Source organism: Pelmatolapia mariae, linkage group LG4 (assembly GCF_036321145.2).
Source record: "Pelmatolapia mariae isolate MD_Pm_ZW linkage group LG4, Pm_UMD_F_2, whole genome shotgun sequence".
In the NCBI taxonomy this organism is placed as follows: Eukaryota; Metazoa; Chordata; class Actinopteri; order Cichliformes; family Cichlidae; genus Pelmatolapia; species Pelmatolapia mariae.
In genome coordinates, this window is record NC_086230.1 from 35,591,236 (window position 1) to 35,608,531 (window position 17,296).

The 17,296-nt window shown below is 38.9% G+C and overlaps 1 long non-coding RNA gene across 1 annotated transcript; it reads right to left on the reverse strand.

Moving 5' to 3' along the window:
• Positions 1-1,570: 1,570 nt before the first annotated feature.
• LOC134625744 (uncharacterized) lies at positions 1,571-3,985 on the reverse strand. The gene is made up of 3 exons (XR_010093752.1): positions 3,951-3,985; positions 2,772-2,870; positions 1,571-1,633 (listed from the first exon to the last, which is right to left on the reverse strand). It is a non-coding gene; the product is annotated as an uncharacterized LOC134625744 (long non-coding RNA).
• Between the last annotated feature and the right edge of the window lie 13,311 nt (positions 3,986-17,296).

The following is a 17,296-nucleotide window of genomic DNA, read 5'->3' on the forward strand; positions in this document are numbered from 1 at the left end:
ACAGGCTTCAATACAACCTCAGCCCTTTTCTAGGATTTTTTGAATGCCAGAAATATACGTGCTCACTGGCATTTCTGAAGTTTTTTTTTAAATTTTCAGTCAGGTTTTTCTATCCCGGTGGGGACCCCTACATTACACTGTATAAGAAACCACCACCAGGGGTCACTGTTACAGATTTTACTTCCTTGTCCTTAATTGCATGCAATAAAGTCCAAGGACTTAATCTTTGGATAAGGCCAGTAGTAAAGGTTGTATCTTTTAAATCAAAACACTTATATTTGTATGATTACTTTTGTTGAGAGCATTTATATTTGATTTGTATGCAGATTGAAATGATTGAACAGTACTGCAGTTTAAAGAAAAATACCCACTTGTCTTTGATGGAGAAGGCTTTACAGAATAAATGTTTTAAAATTACCGTGACGTTTGGATTTTACCTTCACTTCTATTGCATTTGTTTCAACTCCTCTAAATAGACTTCACACTTCAAGCTGAAATGAAATTTTATTTCCAAATTTCAGTGTTTCAAGCCAAAATAACTACAACTGTTTGGAATAGAAATATGTAGCAAAAAACTATTGCTGTATTGCAATAATGATAGGAACTAAGATAAAACACTGAACAGTTAAATGTTTCTATCAAAGCCTCCTTCTGCTTTTGAGAGATTCGTTTCAAAGAATCAATGCGGTTCTTAACATAAAACTTTAATCCTTTCCAGGTCCTGTTTTTAAGTTCCACTTGCGAAGCCTCAATACAGTCAACACACTGAGCCTTCCCAGGAACCTTTCCAGCTCTAATGTATGCATTCAGTGTTTTCTCCACTGCCTGGATTTCATCTGCACTCCACTTGGTTCTTTGGGTTTGTGTCACTGGGGGAAGTACAAAAAACAAACAAACAAACAATAAATAAACAGTAAGACAATTTCCCTGCTGATAACATTCCATGACTGTAGGGTTAGTGAATAGGACAAGTAGGACAATTTGAACCTGGCACTTTCAGGGCCTTAGAAATCAAATTGGTATTTAACTTTAAAATCTAGTCTCTGAGCTGTATTCTGTTAGACAAAATGCAAATGGCATGTTAAGGTTCAGAATTTTTACTTCTGAATGTTTGAACTTGAAAATGAAACTGGGTCAGTGAAATGGTTCAGGTGCAGTTAGTGAAAGTAGTTTGTTTTTTTTTAACAACTGCATTTCAACATGAAATGTCAGAACACACTGACTCCATTTGCAGGCTTAAGTCAAACTTACAACCTGAATAAATCCAGTAGTAATTTCAGTCTTTTGTTTTCCAAATATTCATATCTAACCAAATCCTTACTGTCAAAGACATTTTTCCACATCAATGTGGCTGATTACAGCATGACAAATGACTGATCTAGTTTCATTTTCAAGTTCATAATGTTGCCATCAAAGCACAAATTGATTTTATACATCTTTGGCCATGGAAGTGACTGGAACACCTGAATTTAATTATTTGAATGGGTGAATACTTTTGGCAGTGTAGTGCATCTCAGAGACTGTTTTATGATTCATAGGAAACAAATGTAAAAATCATTGAGGAGTTCACCTGTGATTCTCTGCGATTCACCTGAACCCTCTGCCATCAGTGGCACCTCTTTATCCAGCATACCTAATGGGGGAAACCGAAGAAAACAAGGATATGTTGAAAGGCCTACTTTTTAATATCCATTAATAAAATTCCAATCACTCTGTGTTCTCTTATAACCATGTACCTGAGTGAGACCCTTTTTACTTGTGTAGCCCACTCAAATGTCAACCCTAACATAGAACTCAATCACTGAAGAAAAGCCTTGCAGTTTTTAAGAATTCTAAACAATTTTTTGCAAACTTAACCCTCTGGGGTCCAGGGTATAATTGGCCGTTTTTGACTACTTTTGATTTTACCTCTATATTTCACCTTTAAAAACTGTTTATCTTGTCTTGTTTGGTATCATTGTTTTCAGCACAAACTCAAATAGCTGAAATTTGAGTTATTTTGTCATTTTGAAATACTATATTAGCACAAATGATCTAAATCCAGACAAAAAACTCAAAATCTGAGTAGAAAAAAAAGTTATATTTTTTACTGCAAAACCCACAAATATGTTTAACGAATCATTTTCATAACTTGAAATGGAAATTGTACATTTCTAAAAAGTTATGCACAAGTTTTGCAAACAACAAAGTTTTATGGTACTATTTACCTACAAACGCAGCCAAGGCCTCAGGCTTTTCATATTTAAATCTATTTCCAGAACAATAAGGTGTTCTGCATCAAATAAGAAGGCACACAAATTATTTGTGCCAGTCCAAAAAAATAGTTTGTGTTCAGTATAAGACAGAGGACAACACCCACAGGCCTAAACCCTGCAGGTCTGACAGCAGGAGGTGGATCAGTCCAGTTTTCCATGTGGGAACAGTGTTTACACTGGAATCTGCCTTTGATGACTTTTTTGGAGCAAATGTGACGTTCACTAGTATGAAAGTAGTTAAGTGCCAAAAAAGGTACGGAAGCAATTTGAAGATGAAGAATACAGATAAAGAATAAAGAGAAACAGGAACTACAGCATCCACACAATAAGAAGAGTAATAAAATATGCCTCTTGGCATAGGCACACTTAATAATAAGTCTGAGGAATAGTAATAATAGTAATAATTATTATAAAGAAAAAAGATTAAATGACAAGGTGTGTCCAAAGTTTTGACTGGTAGCATGTATACTACTAAATATAAGAGCATGAACTTTCTAAAGCTGCATGGATACATACATGATGAGTAAGATGATGGTGATCTTGAAGAGTCTGCATTATAGTCTGTCTGATCAGCCTCATGTTCAGTATCTGATGCACTGTCCACAGCCATTTCCTCTGCAAATACAGTAGACATATGGAGAGAAAACTATATGAACCATTTATTTTTTTAAGGAGTAAGTGTTCAGTTTCTAAACATTAACAGTAAAATGTATAAAAAATAAAAACACCATTTTCTCACTTTTAGTCAAACAGTTCAAGTATAACATGATACCTGAAATGGATTAAAGATTAACACACAAAAAAGGTTTAGGCCAATGTACGCAACTGAGCCACGCTCTCAGACACTGACATAGATGTAGCTGTCTGGAAAGATGTAATTTTAAAAAAAGAGAGCTTAAAGTCAAAAGTTTTAAAACCATTTTCAGCACCATCTTCTGTCAGTGCAAAACATCATGTAATTGGTTGGTTAATTGTGCCTAATAGTCAGATACACATGCTGAGTCCAACACTATAGCCTTTTCTCATCAGACCAGGTGTACCGAGTCTGCAAATAGCTGACAAAGCAGATGGCAAACCCAATTTTGGGTTTCAGCACCAATGTAAACAATGCACAGACCTGACCACATGTTTGCACTTTTCAGTACACTTCTTTATTGTGGCCAATGACGTACACACGCGACTGCAGCTTTCCAGCGGATGCAGGCGAGCCACACACTTTCAGAACCACTGACTTATATTGATGTTTAGTTTTAGTGTCCTTATTTTTCTCTGAATTATCAATTCTGTCACTAGTTAGCAAACAAACTAAGTCTATTAGCTGCAACCAACCAACCGACCGACAGAAGATGTATGTAAACGTGTTTTTAAAACTTAAAGCACTTATTCCTTAAATCCAACTTCACAAACAGAGTTACATCTATGACTGTTCATGAGAGCAGAGCTCAATGGTGTAAATTAGCCTTTATGTATAGTGTTTAATGTCCCCTTTAAGCAACAGTTTGTTACCAAAAAATTAAAAACAAAAATACAAGCAATGCAAAGGATTTTTATAGTAACAATGCATGACTACTGAAATAGTCTAACACAAACGAGAGAGAAACTATCTATATCACTGATGCTAAAATTAACAAACAAAAAAAGAAAAAAGAAAAAAAGAAGACTTATAGACACTCCTATGACACAGGCCTATTTTACCTTGTGGATCAATGTTTATCTCATCCAGATTTTTCCCCTTATACTGCGAGAGCTGTCCACGCTCCAGGGCCATCAGAACTTTGCTGATTTTTGCTAGCTGTAACGTCCCCTCAGGCAGCCTGTAATATTCCCGATGAACTCGAATGTCATGCCCAAGGAAGTCCGCAAGGTCGTCCATTTCATTGTCCTTCAAGTTGAGGACCTTAGACATGGTGGCGATGTGTTTTCTAAGTTTAGTGGAAGATAATGCTTCTGGGTGCTTTGCGCCACAGCACTGAGCAATCTCATCTTCCTTCATATCAAGGACCAGTTTCCAAAACCGTTCATTTACACCACTTGGGAGAGGTTCAGCATATTTACAAATGGCCTGTACTCTGGATGTTCCAGGCTTCATGCCTTTGATTTTTTTATTCAGATGACATCTTTGCATGTGTCTCCAAAGGGATTTCCTCTTCAGGTAAGCCTCACAGTTCACACAATGTAGATAGTCACTAGCCTTCACAGATGCACCAGATTGTTGACGAGGTATCACTACACCTTTTCCTTCTTCAAGGACACGATTATTATGGGACCGGTTACCTTTGTTAGCCAGTAAAGTAAACTGCAATCTTCGCTCTTTGGAACCCTTGGGGAACTTGATTGCCCTCAACACTTCAGGTTTGTCTTTATGTTTCGTTTCCAAATGGCGTGCCATTTTGGCATATGGTTTTGAGCAAAACCAACAATACAATCTTTTGTTGTACAGTCTACCACCATCTGCTTTCTTTTTAAGTGTCATAACCATTACAGAGCTACCACCTGAGATGGTTTCTCCAGGTTTATTTAACCCAGACAAGGTCTCTTCTAAATCATGTGACTCCACACTATCTTGAGTAGTGGCTGCTGTTATGGAACTTGTATCCCTTCTCTGTGGGCACTTTTTAAGAGTGATTCTATTTGAATGCTTCTGAAAGATGGATTTACATTTGTTCTTGTGTAATTTACTCTTACGTTTCTTCATTCTTGTACTTTCTGGTGAACTGTCGCCATCTGTTTCGTCAGAATGAGGAACATATTCTTCTTGGCTGTATTCCGAACTTGACAAAGAATCAAATGAGTATTGGAACATCCCTCTGTTAAGCTAAAAAAAAAAAAAAAGAACAAAGAAAAGAAAAGAAAACAGCAATTACAATTCAATCTATTTGAGTAAGAAGTTAACCACCTCCATAGCACAGAAGACACAAAGTTACCTGGTTACAAGGTGAAGTTACCTGGATAAGCCAGAATTGGTATTTTGGCTTTTCTACAAAGCCAAATCCTTGTAATCTTTTCATAAGGTGTCAGAACCACTTGACACTGTGTATACAATTGCTAGACAAGAATTTTGATTTATACATACTTTGCTCCAAGGTTTATAAAATAGAAACTGCTGTGTGGTGGTTGAAATGGCTTTGTGAGCTTATGGCTAAGTTTGCGATGTTTCTGTGGACACCATACATCTATATATTTAAATAAAAGTTATGACAGTACATCCCATTAAACCAGATGTTCTCGCTCTTGCTCGTGGTACTGGGGGGACTGAGGTTCAACAGGTAAGACTGGGCCAAGAAATGTCTGAAGAAAAATCTTTAAAAGGTTTTATGAAGCAATTAGATCAGCGTCTCTCTTGACAAACCAGATGTATGTGCCTGTGGCTGGATCAGTAACACAGAGCTCTGCTTTGAATCAGTCACCAGCAAGGTGTTAACGGTATAGCCAACCATGAGTGAATAATGGCTTTAACCCTTTTTGCCGACCTAAGTTTAAGTATAGCATCCCTAATAACTGTGCAGATAGTGTAATCATCAACTATAGAGGTTTTGCAGTGCATTATATACTGGTAATCTGTGACTCAACTTGTTTTTTTTTTTTAAACTAGCCAAAACACATTTACAAACTCTTACACTTACAATTACACTCTCCGTGCGTGTGAGCACAGGTACACTGCTGTCCTCAATGTCAATTGATGTAGCCACATCAGGAATAACTGCGCTCTCGCTTTCACTGTCACTGGAACACAGCTGTACTTTCTAAAAATATAGCAAAAAGAAGTGTGTAACATTCTCAAAAATATGCAACAAAAACATGTCAAAGCAGCGGCACACATTATTGCTATATTAATAAGAAATGTCATTGTTACATTCAGGGGGACAGAATTGTCCTTGTGTTGTCATTGTTGATTTTAGAATCATCATCATCAGAATACTTAATAATCCCAGAGGGATTGTGGTCAAAGTTGCTCCAGAGCCATAAGAACAGTGACTAACTAAAATAGATATTAAAATATATTACAATGTTTCAAAACAGCCATTCTAAATAAGAATAGCTCTAATCATTAATATTCCTCCAAAAAATATTACTAAAGAGAACTGACAGTGAGGTGCCCTCTTATTAAAATAACTTTGTAATTTTCTCTATACATAATGTGATATTTAGGGCACACGTGGCAGGACATGATGACACCTCCTACCTTTTCCTTTCCACTGGAAGACCTAGCGGCTCCATCAGCAACTGCACAGATTTTAGAGAAAATAAAAGTGTTACCTAAAAGCAAATAGATAGAATAACAACAGTCCAATTTGACCCAAATCAGTTACTGACCTTTGGGGACTTTGGCCTTTAGGGAGGCTTTTGTACGCCTAGCTCTTTTCCGCTTACTGATTGCTCTCTGTGGAAAACATAACAATCAAACCTGATCAGCTCAATGTATAATGCTGTAATACAGCCAAACCTCTCCCTTGCCTTAAAAGTACATAGCTTTGCTTGTAAGGGGCGTTTATGTGCATTCTTGTGTGTTCTGAAAAAAATTGCTGGGACAAGACAGCTTATAATTGCCATGAAAACTAAAGGCAGTTTGTAGTGGTGCAACGGCTCAAAAGTCCCATGGTTCGAAATGGATCACGTTTTTTTCGTCATGGATCGGATTAATTTTCAGATCAGCAGGAAAAAAAAAGAAGACAAAAATTTTATTCGCCATTTACTTATTTAAGTACTTTTTGCCTATTAAAAAAAACATTCAACTCAAAAATCATTCCATGCAATTATATAAAAACAAATTAAGATGCAATATAGGGCAGTACAGGGCTTTCTATCTACCACTCCGCTGTGATATAATGAGCGGTCATGGTCACGTTGCTTTCCGTTGCCCTGGAGGTCCACCCATTTGTAGTTAGGGCAACAGAAGATGCCTGGGACAGCTCAGCCATAACTTTAAACTTGCTCATACATGCTTGGAGCTTGTCACTGAAGTGGACGTGCGACGGGATATCATAGCGTGGCTCAAGCACGTTCATCATAGTTTAAACTAGTGTTGTCAGCGTAAATCTCGTTAAAATGAAGTTAATGCCATAACTGTATTAACGCGGTAAATGTCGGTTAACTAGTTTCCGCGGATCGCCCTGTGCGTGGGGCTGCACGGCGTCAATGCGTCAACTAACGCGTGGACTATTTTAAACCACTTGTTGTTTTTTTTACAACGGAATACGGCCTCCCGTCTGCAGCTAAACACCCCGGTAGCTTTTGCCGCAAACTCCTCTGCTCCTCCACCTTGACCGCAAGCGCTGACCAAAACTATCGCTTGACAGACTGACCACGCGCACCACACACATACTTTTTCTTTTTCAAATATTTGGGTCACGTGCATGCCAAACCGTGGAGTGGGATCGGTTCGGATTACGGATCAACCGTGATCCGTTGCACCACTAGCACTTTGGTTTCGTAAAAAATGTTGTTTTTCTTAAGGAAATCTCAAATTATTTACATTGTGGGCAAAAGATGTGATGAGAGCAAGTACATGTTCTAATTAGAAAATGATTACGCTGCCTGCCCTTCACGCGAAGTACTCCGACCGACTCTGTGCGAACTTACAATGTAAACATGTATGGACTTGCTTACTTCAGTATTGAAAAAAGGCCAATTTGACACTGCTCCACGTGGATGAGCACAATTAGCCTTGATTTGGTTGTTTGCTATCAGGTCGCTAGCTTCACGTGGATAACGGCAATTAGCCTTGACATGGTTGTGTGCTATCAGGTAGCTAGCTCCACGTGGATAAGGCCAATGAGCCATGACATGGTTGTGTGCTATCAGGTAGCTAGCTCCACGTGGATAGGGCCAATTACCCTTGACATGGTTGTGTGCTATCAGGTAGCTAGCTCTACGTGGATAGGGCCAATTAGCCTTGACATGGTTGTGTGCTATCAGGTAGCTAGCTCTACGTGGATAGGGCCAATTAGCCTTGACATGGTTGTGTGCTATCAGGTAGCTAGCTCTACGTGGATAGGGCCAATTAGCCTTGACATGGTTGTGTGCTATCAGGTAGCTAGCTCCACGTGGATAGGGCCAATTAGCCTTGACATGGTTGTGTGCTATGAGGTAGCTAGCTCTACGTGGATAAGGGCAATTAGCCTTCACGTGTTTGTTAGCCTCTTTTACAATACCAACAACCAGTGACATTACTTTTTTTTAGCACAAGTACAAATATTTATGCTGAAAGCTTATAACATTATGAGGCAACTATTAAAACGTGTAACTCACCATTTCTTTCGAAGTTCTCAAGAAGAGTAATATAAACGTCTGTCGACCTCTTTTCCACTCTCTACTCCTGCCAATTTTGTTTGTGCTTTGGAGAGGCGCAGGTGCGAGAATCCAGAAAGGTGCGTTTGATTTTTGGCACCACGTACAGCAGTAACTACCGAGATAGCTACAGACAGCACAAGAAGACTGGCGGGCTGTCCTTGAGCTGAAACAAGCGATCCTGGCATATAGCCAGAATATCAGTGAGCCATAGTCGTCCTGGGGACTTGAAAAGTTAGGTCTTGTGTAATATAGCCTTTGTTGGTCCCAAGGACTACATAAATGTCTGGCTAATGTGGAGTTGAAAATATTAATTCATTTTTTTTATAATATTAAAAAAGTACAAATACATTAAATAAACAGACGGAAAGACAAAATAAAAATGTTTTTCAACCATTAATGGAATGACAAAAATATAACTTCATGAAATAAAAATTTGTAATATATAGATTTAAAAATAGTCTTATTGCTTGACAGTTCAGCAAAAGCTGACGATGCAATAATAAGTGTAATTCAGATATTTCCAACACCATTTGTTTCATCTGAAAGTGGTGCTACCATCCCAGAGAGGTCTGAGCGTTCTTTCATTAATAATGATTTTATTTTCTAAGTACAAAGTTCAAAGTACAAATAGTCCTTTACTGTACTTAAGTACAGTTTTCACATACCTGTACTTTATGCTTATCAACACATTGAGTTTTTTCCCCCCAACATTTTACTTTTAAACCTATATTTTTAAATAAATATCTGAACTTTCTGCCCTGTACATTTTCAAAACAAGCTCGTTGTCTTTGCTTTAATACTTGTTTAAAGTATTAAAGCAATACTTGGGGGGGCGGTCATTTCATCACTGCGAGTCTCCAAAAATCTAAGCGATCTGAGCTTGAAAAACACATGAAACACATGAAGCACATGAAAAGCAGTCCGGTTCATGTATTAAACATAGACAGACATGACGTGTTCGGGGTTAAAATGAAATGAATTTTAGCTCATGATGCTGAGATTCAATGACTGAATTTCACCTTCATGCCAACTTTATAGTGTCTAATATAAAGCCCGCCAATCATCATTATCCAAGCAAAAAAGGGAATACTTTACTTAACAGAGACAATGTAGCGGGGGAGGGTCAGGGTCATAGCCGTTGTGGGGACCTGAAAAATCAGGGTGTGTGTCTAAAGTGTGGCCTACTTTTTGAACTGGGTGAAAGGAATAACTGGCATAGATAGTATTGGAACTTGAAAAATCAGGTTGTATCTAATGTATTAAAAAATTTACATTATAGACTTTTAATTCATTTGAAAGCCTGATGCTTAGCCTTGTCCTGTTAAGGTTGGCTGTGTGGCAGGCAGGCAAGCAGGAGTGGTGGACCCAAAATGCAGGACTCAGACTCAAGGGATGAACTCAAAATACTCAGCTTTATTTGCTGGCATGGGAAAATGAGCATACAAAGCAAACTAAACTAAACTGGGAAACAACATAAACTCACGGGAAACACAGAGAGATCCACACAGCATGAGGAATGACGCGACACTGACTCAAAGAAACACAGGGATTAAGTACACTGGGAAGTAACGAGGGGAATGAGACACAGAAGGAGGGCACAGCTGGGAGAAATCAGAACTAACGAGACAAGGAAGCAAAGCAGGACACATTCACATAAGACCCGGACCTTCAAAGTAAAACAGGAAGTAACACAGACTGAACTTACAGACACAGACTCACCGGCAAGCACTACAGAGGGAACAGAGAGGTGGGAACAGGGCAGACACAGACACTGACTGGACACGGGGATATAGCCGACAGGGGAGACAGCAACTAAGGATAACACAGAGACATAAACCATCAGACAGAACTTCAACAAAGAAACCAAAGACTAGAAATGATAAATAATATAATAAACTCAAAACCTCTGGGTCGACCCAGGCATGCTAACATGTCCACCCCAGCTGTAAAACTCAGAAACCAGTCTTACTTGTTATCATCTATCGTCCACCTGGGCCTTACACAGAGTTTCTCTCTGATTTCTCAGACTTTTTATCTGATTTAGTTCTGAGCTCAGATAAAATACTTATTGTGGGTGATTTCAACATTCATGTAGATGCTAAAACTGACAGCCTCAACATGGCATTTAATCTGTTATTAGACTCAATGGGCTTCTCTCAAGATGTAAAAGAACCCACCCACCACTTTAATCACACTTTAGATCTTGTTTTAACATATGGCATAGAAACTGAACATTTAACAGTGTTTCCTGAAAACCCTCTGCTGTCTGATCATTTCCTGATAACATTTACATTTACAATAATTGATTACACAGCAGTGGAGAGTAGACTTTATCACAGTAGATGTCTTTCTGAAAGCGCTGTAACTAAGTTTATGAATATAATCCACCCACTGTTATCATCTTCAATGCCCTGTACCAACATAGAGCCGAGCAGAATATGCCGTGAAAATCCCACTCTAGGGGACTGTTTTTGTCTAATAATCGGCTATGTACCACAGGCCTTCAAGCTGGCAGTAGTTATAAATTTACTCAAAAAGCATCTCTAGACCCAGCAGTCTTAGCTAATTATAGGCCAATCTCCAACCTTCCTTTCATATCAAACATCCTTGAAAGAGTAGTTGTCAAACAGCTAACAGATCATCTGCAGAGGAATGGCTTATTTGAAGAGTTTCAGTCAGGTTTCAGAGCTCATCACAACACAGAAACAGCTTTAGTGAAGGTTACAAATGATCTTCTTATGGCCTCTGACAGTGGACTCATCTCTGTGCAGCGTTCGATACTGTTGACCATAATATCCTATTAGAGCGATTAGAGCACGCTGTAGGTATTACAGGTACTGCGCTGCAGTGGTTTGTATCATATCTATCTAAGGCTACGTTTACACTACAGGTCTTAATGCTCAATTCTGAATTTTTGATCAAATTCGAGTTTTTTTGTCTGCTTGTTCACACTACAAATAAAATGTGAGCAAACGCGCTCTAGTGTGAACCCTCAAAGCGGCCCGCATGCGCAAAAGAAGAAGTCACACACAACGTGCTCTGTTTAGACCCAGACCAAACAGTATTGTTTGACTGATGGCTCTTAATATAAAGACTTCGGACTTTATGTTTCCCAATTTTGCTTTAATTTATAAAGTTATTTTGTTATTTACATATGGCCTAATAATGATCCTTATTGCTGTTTTAGAGGAGCGGTGCTTCCAAGGATAGTTGCAGATTTCTGTCAGAATCTGCAGATTATACAGTACAAATAAAATGTTCACGTTTCTCCAACGTTGTCTTCCCAACAGTTTCACTGACATCTACACCGGATCGCCAGTAAGCGTTTGCGATGTCTTATCGGGCGCTTCTCCGGCGCTGATAATTGGCGTCTGTCTTGTGTCAGTGATGTAAAAGACGGTTTTAATGCGACATGACCGTTCAAACAGCAGTCGCTTTCATCGGATATGTATCGGATTCAGTACCACATACGAAAGTGACCCAGATCGGATTTGAAAATATCGGATTTGTGCCATTCACACTGTCATACCCTGATCGGATATGGGTCACATAGGGTCGAAAAAGTCGGATTTGATGCGCTTTCGCCTGCAGTGTGAATGTAGCGTAATAAACTCCAATTTGTGCATGTAGATGGGGACTCCTCTTCATACACTGAGGTCAGCTACGGTGTTCCACAGGGTTTAGTGCTAGGACCAATTCTGTTTACATTACACATGCTTCCCTTAGGCAGTATCATTAGAAGACATGGTATACATTTTCAATGCTATGCAGATGACACCCAGCTCTATCGATCCATGAAGCCAGATAACACACACCAATTAGTTAAACTGCAGGAATGTCTTAAAGACCTAGATGACTTTCTGCTTCTAAATTCAGATCAAACAGTGGTTATTGTACTCGGAAGAAAAATGTAAATTGTTTTATTTTAATTTTTTGTGTTATTGTTTGTTTGTTCATTTGTTTGTTTCATTGTGTTTGTTTGTTTTATGAAAGATCAAAATGAAAATAAAATTATGCTGATATAATAATAGGAACAACAAAAAAGAATGAATAAATGGCATTAAAGGGGACTGAAAAGCAAAAAAACCCAAAAAAACCCCACATTATTTTTTATTTAAAGCAATGTAAAATATGCTATTTTAAGTCTGTAAAGGCTATTTTAATCATATTTTTTTTATTTATAATGTAATTTTAAAAATATCATATATATTTAATTTTTTAAAAAAAGGTTACTAAGTTTAACATAAACTTCCAAACTGTAATACAACACTTTACAACTAGGGGGCGATACTGAGTGGGCAACGTTTGACACACACCACCAGAAAATGCGTCCTCATGGGGACTGCAGTACCACTGTGTGTTCACTAGAGGCGCAGGGATTTCACACAAACACAGATTTTTGTCAGGTTTTGACCATCTGGGGACATTTTGAGAAAACTGCATGGGGCATGTTCAAATACTGTTTTAGTCCCTCTGGTGAGGTTTTGCCCGTGGGGACCTGATTTTAGGTCCCCACCGTAAATCAGGTCCCCACGTGGCGGTGTGTAATCAGGTTCAGGTCCCCTCCCGGCATGGTTTACAAGTACACACACACTCACACACAGTAGCACACACACAGTAGCACACACACACACACACAAACTCACACAGTAGCACACACACACACACACACAAACTCACACAGTAGCACACACACACACACACAAACTCACAGTAGCACACACACACACACAAACTCACATAGTAGCACACACACACACACACAGTAGCACACACACACACACACTCACACAGTAGCACACACACACACACACTCACACAGTAGCACACACACACACACACTCACAAGCACACACACACACACACACACACACACACACTCACACACACTCACACACACACATAGTAGCACACACACACACTCACACACACACACATAGTAGCACACACACACACACACACACACACACACAAGCACACACACACACACGTGTTTTCGTGAAATATCAGGACCTATGACAAAAATGTGACAAATGGGAACGTGCCTTTCTGAAGGTCCTAGAGGCATGGGAATCACAAAAAGCTTGACCCATGCTTCCAGGAACACGCCCATCTGTTGAGATTTTGGCTAGGGCGAAGTTTTGGTCAAACCTGAATTTAATGCTACTTGTGAGGACACTGTCAGGTTTATGTGACTTATGAGTACCATAAGGTCACACACTGATATTTCATGTTTAGGTGAATTGTGAAGCCCATGGAAACACATAATTTTCAAGTATACATGACTTATAAGGACCAGGTAAGGGTAGGTTCTGTATTTTTAGCTTGGCTCCTTTTGAGATTACAATATAACAGGCATGGATGCACAATAGTAATGCTCACCAGTCGGGTAACTTCTGACAGAAATATCAGACATTTATGTGTTAATAAAACAGTAAATCTGAGCTGTGTAGAGACTTAAAAAAAGACATAGGTCAAATGTGGTCAGTCTACTTTTTAAGTCTTAATATTGTAATGCATTAATTCATTTTGTAGTGAATGTTCATGTGAATAAAAACGTGGAACATTATCTGCCTTTCTTATCATTTAATTGCAAAAAGCACCCAGCATAAACCACAGATTTATGAGTAAGAACAATGCAATACAGAAAACTACAACACTGACATAACTGTGGAAGCAACAAAGTATCTCTCTTGCTTGTTTCTTTTTTTCTTGCATCTTTCTTTTAATGCTATGATCCTGTTGTGGATGTAATACTTTATGGCAACCCAGTCTCTGCCTTTCCGAGCTGCCGGCTCTGCTTGGAAGCAGCAGTCACATTCCTTTTTACCTGGTACTTTGCAGCAACCTTTACTTCATCATTTGTCCACTTGCTTCTCACCTTCCCAGCTGTCATAAATGGAAACAAAAGAAAATATCTTAATGTGAATGCAAGAAAAGATAGAAAATATTCTAGTTTATAATGTGAATACAAAATGTTCTTAAACCTTGCTTTCTACTGGAGCACTTTAAAGGAGCAATAAGCACAATTCATCATACTTTAGGTTGAAGGAATTAAAAATGGCTATGTGAAGAACTAGAGGTGGAATTACATCTGGAGTACAGCATGAAGTCACAATCCCTCTCTCTGTGTTGATCTCCAGCCATAGTTTTTGGCTTGGTTTACAGGCAGTGCACAACAGCACACCTAGCAGTGAAAAGATATTGCTTATCGCTCCTTTAAGGATGCTTGGAATGAACCATTTGAAGTGCTGTGTTCTGCTGGGAATCAAATAAGATGAAATGATTTATGATAAAAACTCTCAATAGTGTCATGTCTGAAAACAATAAATGTGTCCTTTGATCACAAGTATATTCACCTAAAACATTTTGTATTTGGGTGCCTTTACCCCTTCTTGGTGAAGTGTTGCTAATGTTTTTGTTGTCCAGGGTGATTGAGGCAGAGGTGCCCTTCATGTTGTTCAGGGCAGCTGAGTAAAGCGTGTGGCTTGGATCCCCAGAATATTTGGTCCTTCAGCCTTTGAAAAGTAACAGTGAAATATGAGATTCAATGCATGCAATAGGTCTGCTTGCTTTTTTCTCTGCATTGTAGGCAAAGTCAGGTTTGGGCAGTGTGTAATTCTAAATTAAGGGGCGATCGTGGCTCAAGAGTTGTAATCGGAAGGTTGCCAGTTCGAGCCCCGGCTCCGACAGTCTCGGTCGTTGTGTCCTTGGGCAAGACACTTCACCCGTTGCCTACTGGTGGTGGTCAGAGGGCCCGGTGGCGCCAGTGTCCGGCAGTCTCGCCTCTGTCAGTGCGCCCCAGGGTGGCTGTGGCTACAATGTAGCTGCCATCACCAGTGTGTGAATGTGTGTGTGAATGAGTGGATGACTGAATATGTAAAGCGCTATACAAATACAGGCCATTTACCATTTGATATGAATATTTTACATGTGAACATAATCTACTAATAATACTCATCACAGTGTGATTGTTTGAAATCGGATAGAGTATTATTATCATCATGACAGCCATCCCTGCTGTTCAGTTTCAATGTAACACAAACTAGAGTTGTTGGTTCTACCAATTGAGAAAGGCTACAAAAACACATTCATGTCCTTCACAGCTTAAAACAATGTAACACAAAAACACAAAAATATCAAATTTAGTAGGAATAAAGATCAAGCTGATGCTTTGAAGGGATAGTTAGGACTAACAAATGGTACGCCAATTTCTTTCTCCTAAGATCTTCACAAACAAGTAAAGCTAATGTTGATTTTGGTTAACTTTGACTCAAACTGATTGTTTTAATACAATCAAAGTGCAATTCATTTATGCACTAGGCTCAACTGACACATATACTTGATACCAAATACAAAATAAATGATGTGTAACCTGTTGGAAGAATGAAGTGGGTATGTCACTCACCAATTGGTCTTTATGAGGCTGAGACAGGACCTCAGCACTTGGTGTCTGCAACAAAAGACAACAATATAACGTCAGAAACATTCTCTAGTATAAATCCCGACTAGATGATCAACTACAGATCATATTTGTATCAGTGAACATTATTACAGAAGGATCTGACTTCCTTATACCAGATTCTATAGAAACTTAACACTGTACAGTTCTGCTACCAACAATATGAGGACAGTGTAACACACACTAGAGTTGTTGGTCCTACCACATGAGGAAGGCAACTGAAACACACTCATGTCCTTCACAGCTTAAAACAATATGAGGACAGTGTAACACACACTACAATCACTGGTCCTACCATATGAGGACTTCTACTTTCCTGTTGGAGGTTGAGACAGGATGGAGGGAGAGCAGGGAAGTAGCTGGCACAAATGATTCTATTGACACAACAGGGAAGTGAGATTAATGAACTGAACACAACAGACTCTTTCATAATAAAACAGGAAAAATGGCATGAAAATACAAACGTTGTAATATACAGCCCTAACATAAACTCCTTAAAACAATATTAATAACGTTAAGCCAAACTCAACTAACCCGCCACTAAACATAAGAAACTCAAAAACCTTAGAATAACGTCAGAAACGCTGGGCCAGAGACCCAGACCTATTGGTTTGTGCTAAATATGAAAACATTAATATTAACATTTAAATCCCCCCAAACATACCTTGTGTTGAAAAAAAAAAGTGTGTTGCAGTTAGCTACACTTAAAAAGAGCGTAGACTGACTGTCTGTGCAGTTGAAGATGCAGAGCACATGCAAGGCCGCAGGTCCCTTTAACTCCGTTGGGAATTTAAAAACAGTTCAATTTAACTTCTAATATCTATTGTTGAAGATAAATCTTTAGTAATTTTTTAGCATTTATCATCATTCATCACACAGTTTGTTCAAATTGATTGTGTATTGTTTTAATTCCGTTTAACTAGCGTTAATTAGCTTGTTAAACATACAACTTTACCTTGCTAAATGTGCGTCGAGTCATGGATATCAAAGGTAAATACATACCTCAAGATAAATCTCTGCTGAGTGCTGAAGGTCCCGGATGTGCCGTTCACTCAGAGCTCCGGCGAGTTTGTATCTTGCCGTGACCAGCAGCTCTTTGGTTGAAGCTTTCGAACAATCAGATGCAGGTTTACTCACTTGTTGACCAATCACAGACGTCGTTCTATGCTCCACTGACAAAATGCCGCATCCTCTCACCAGCCACGGGCTCTCCTCATCCATTTAACAACAAAAACACAGCAACACTCGCTGTATTTGAGGTAGGAACACTTGAGAACTGTCACAATGT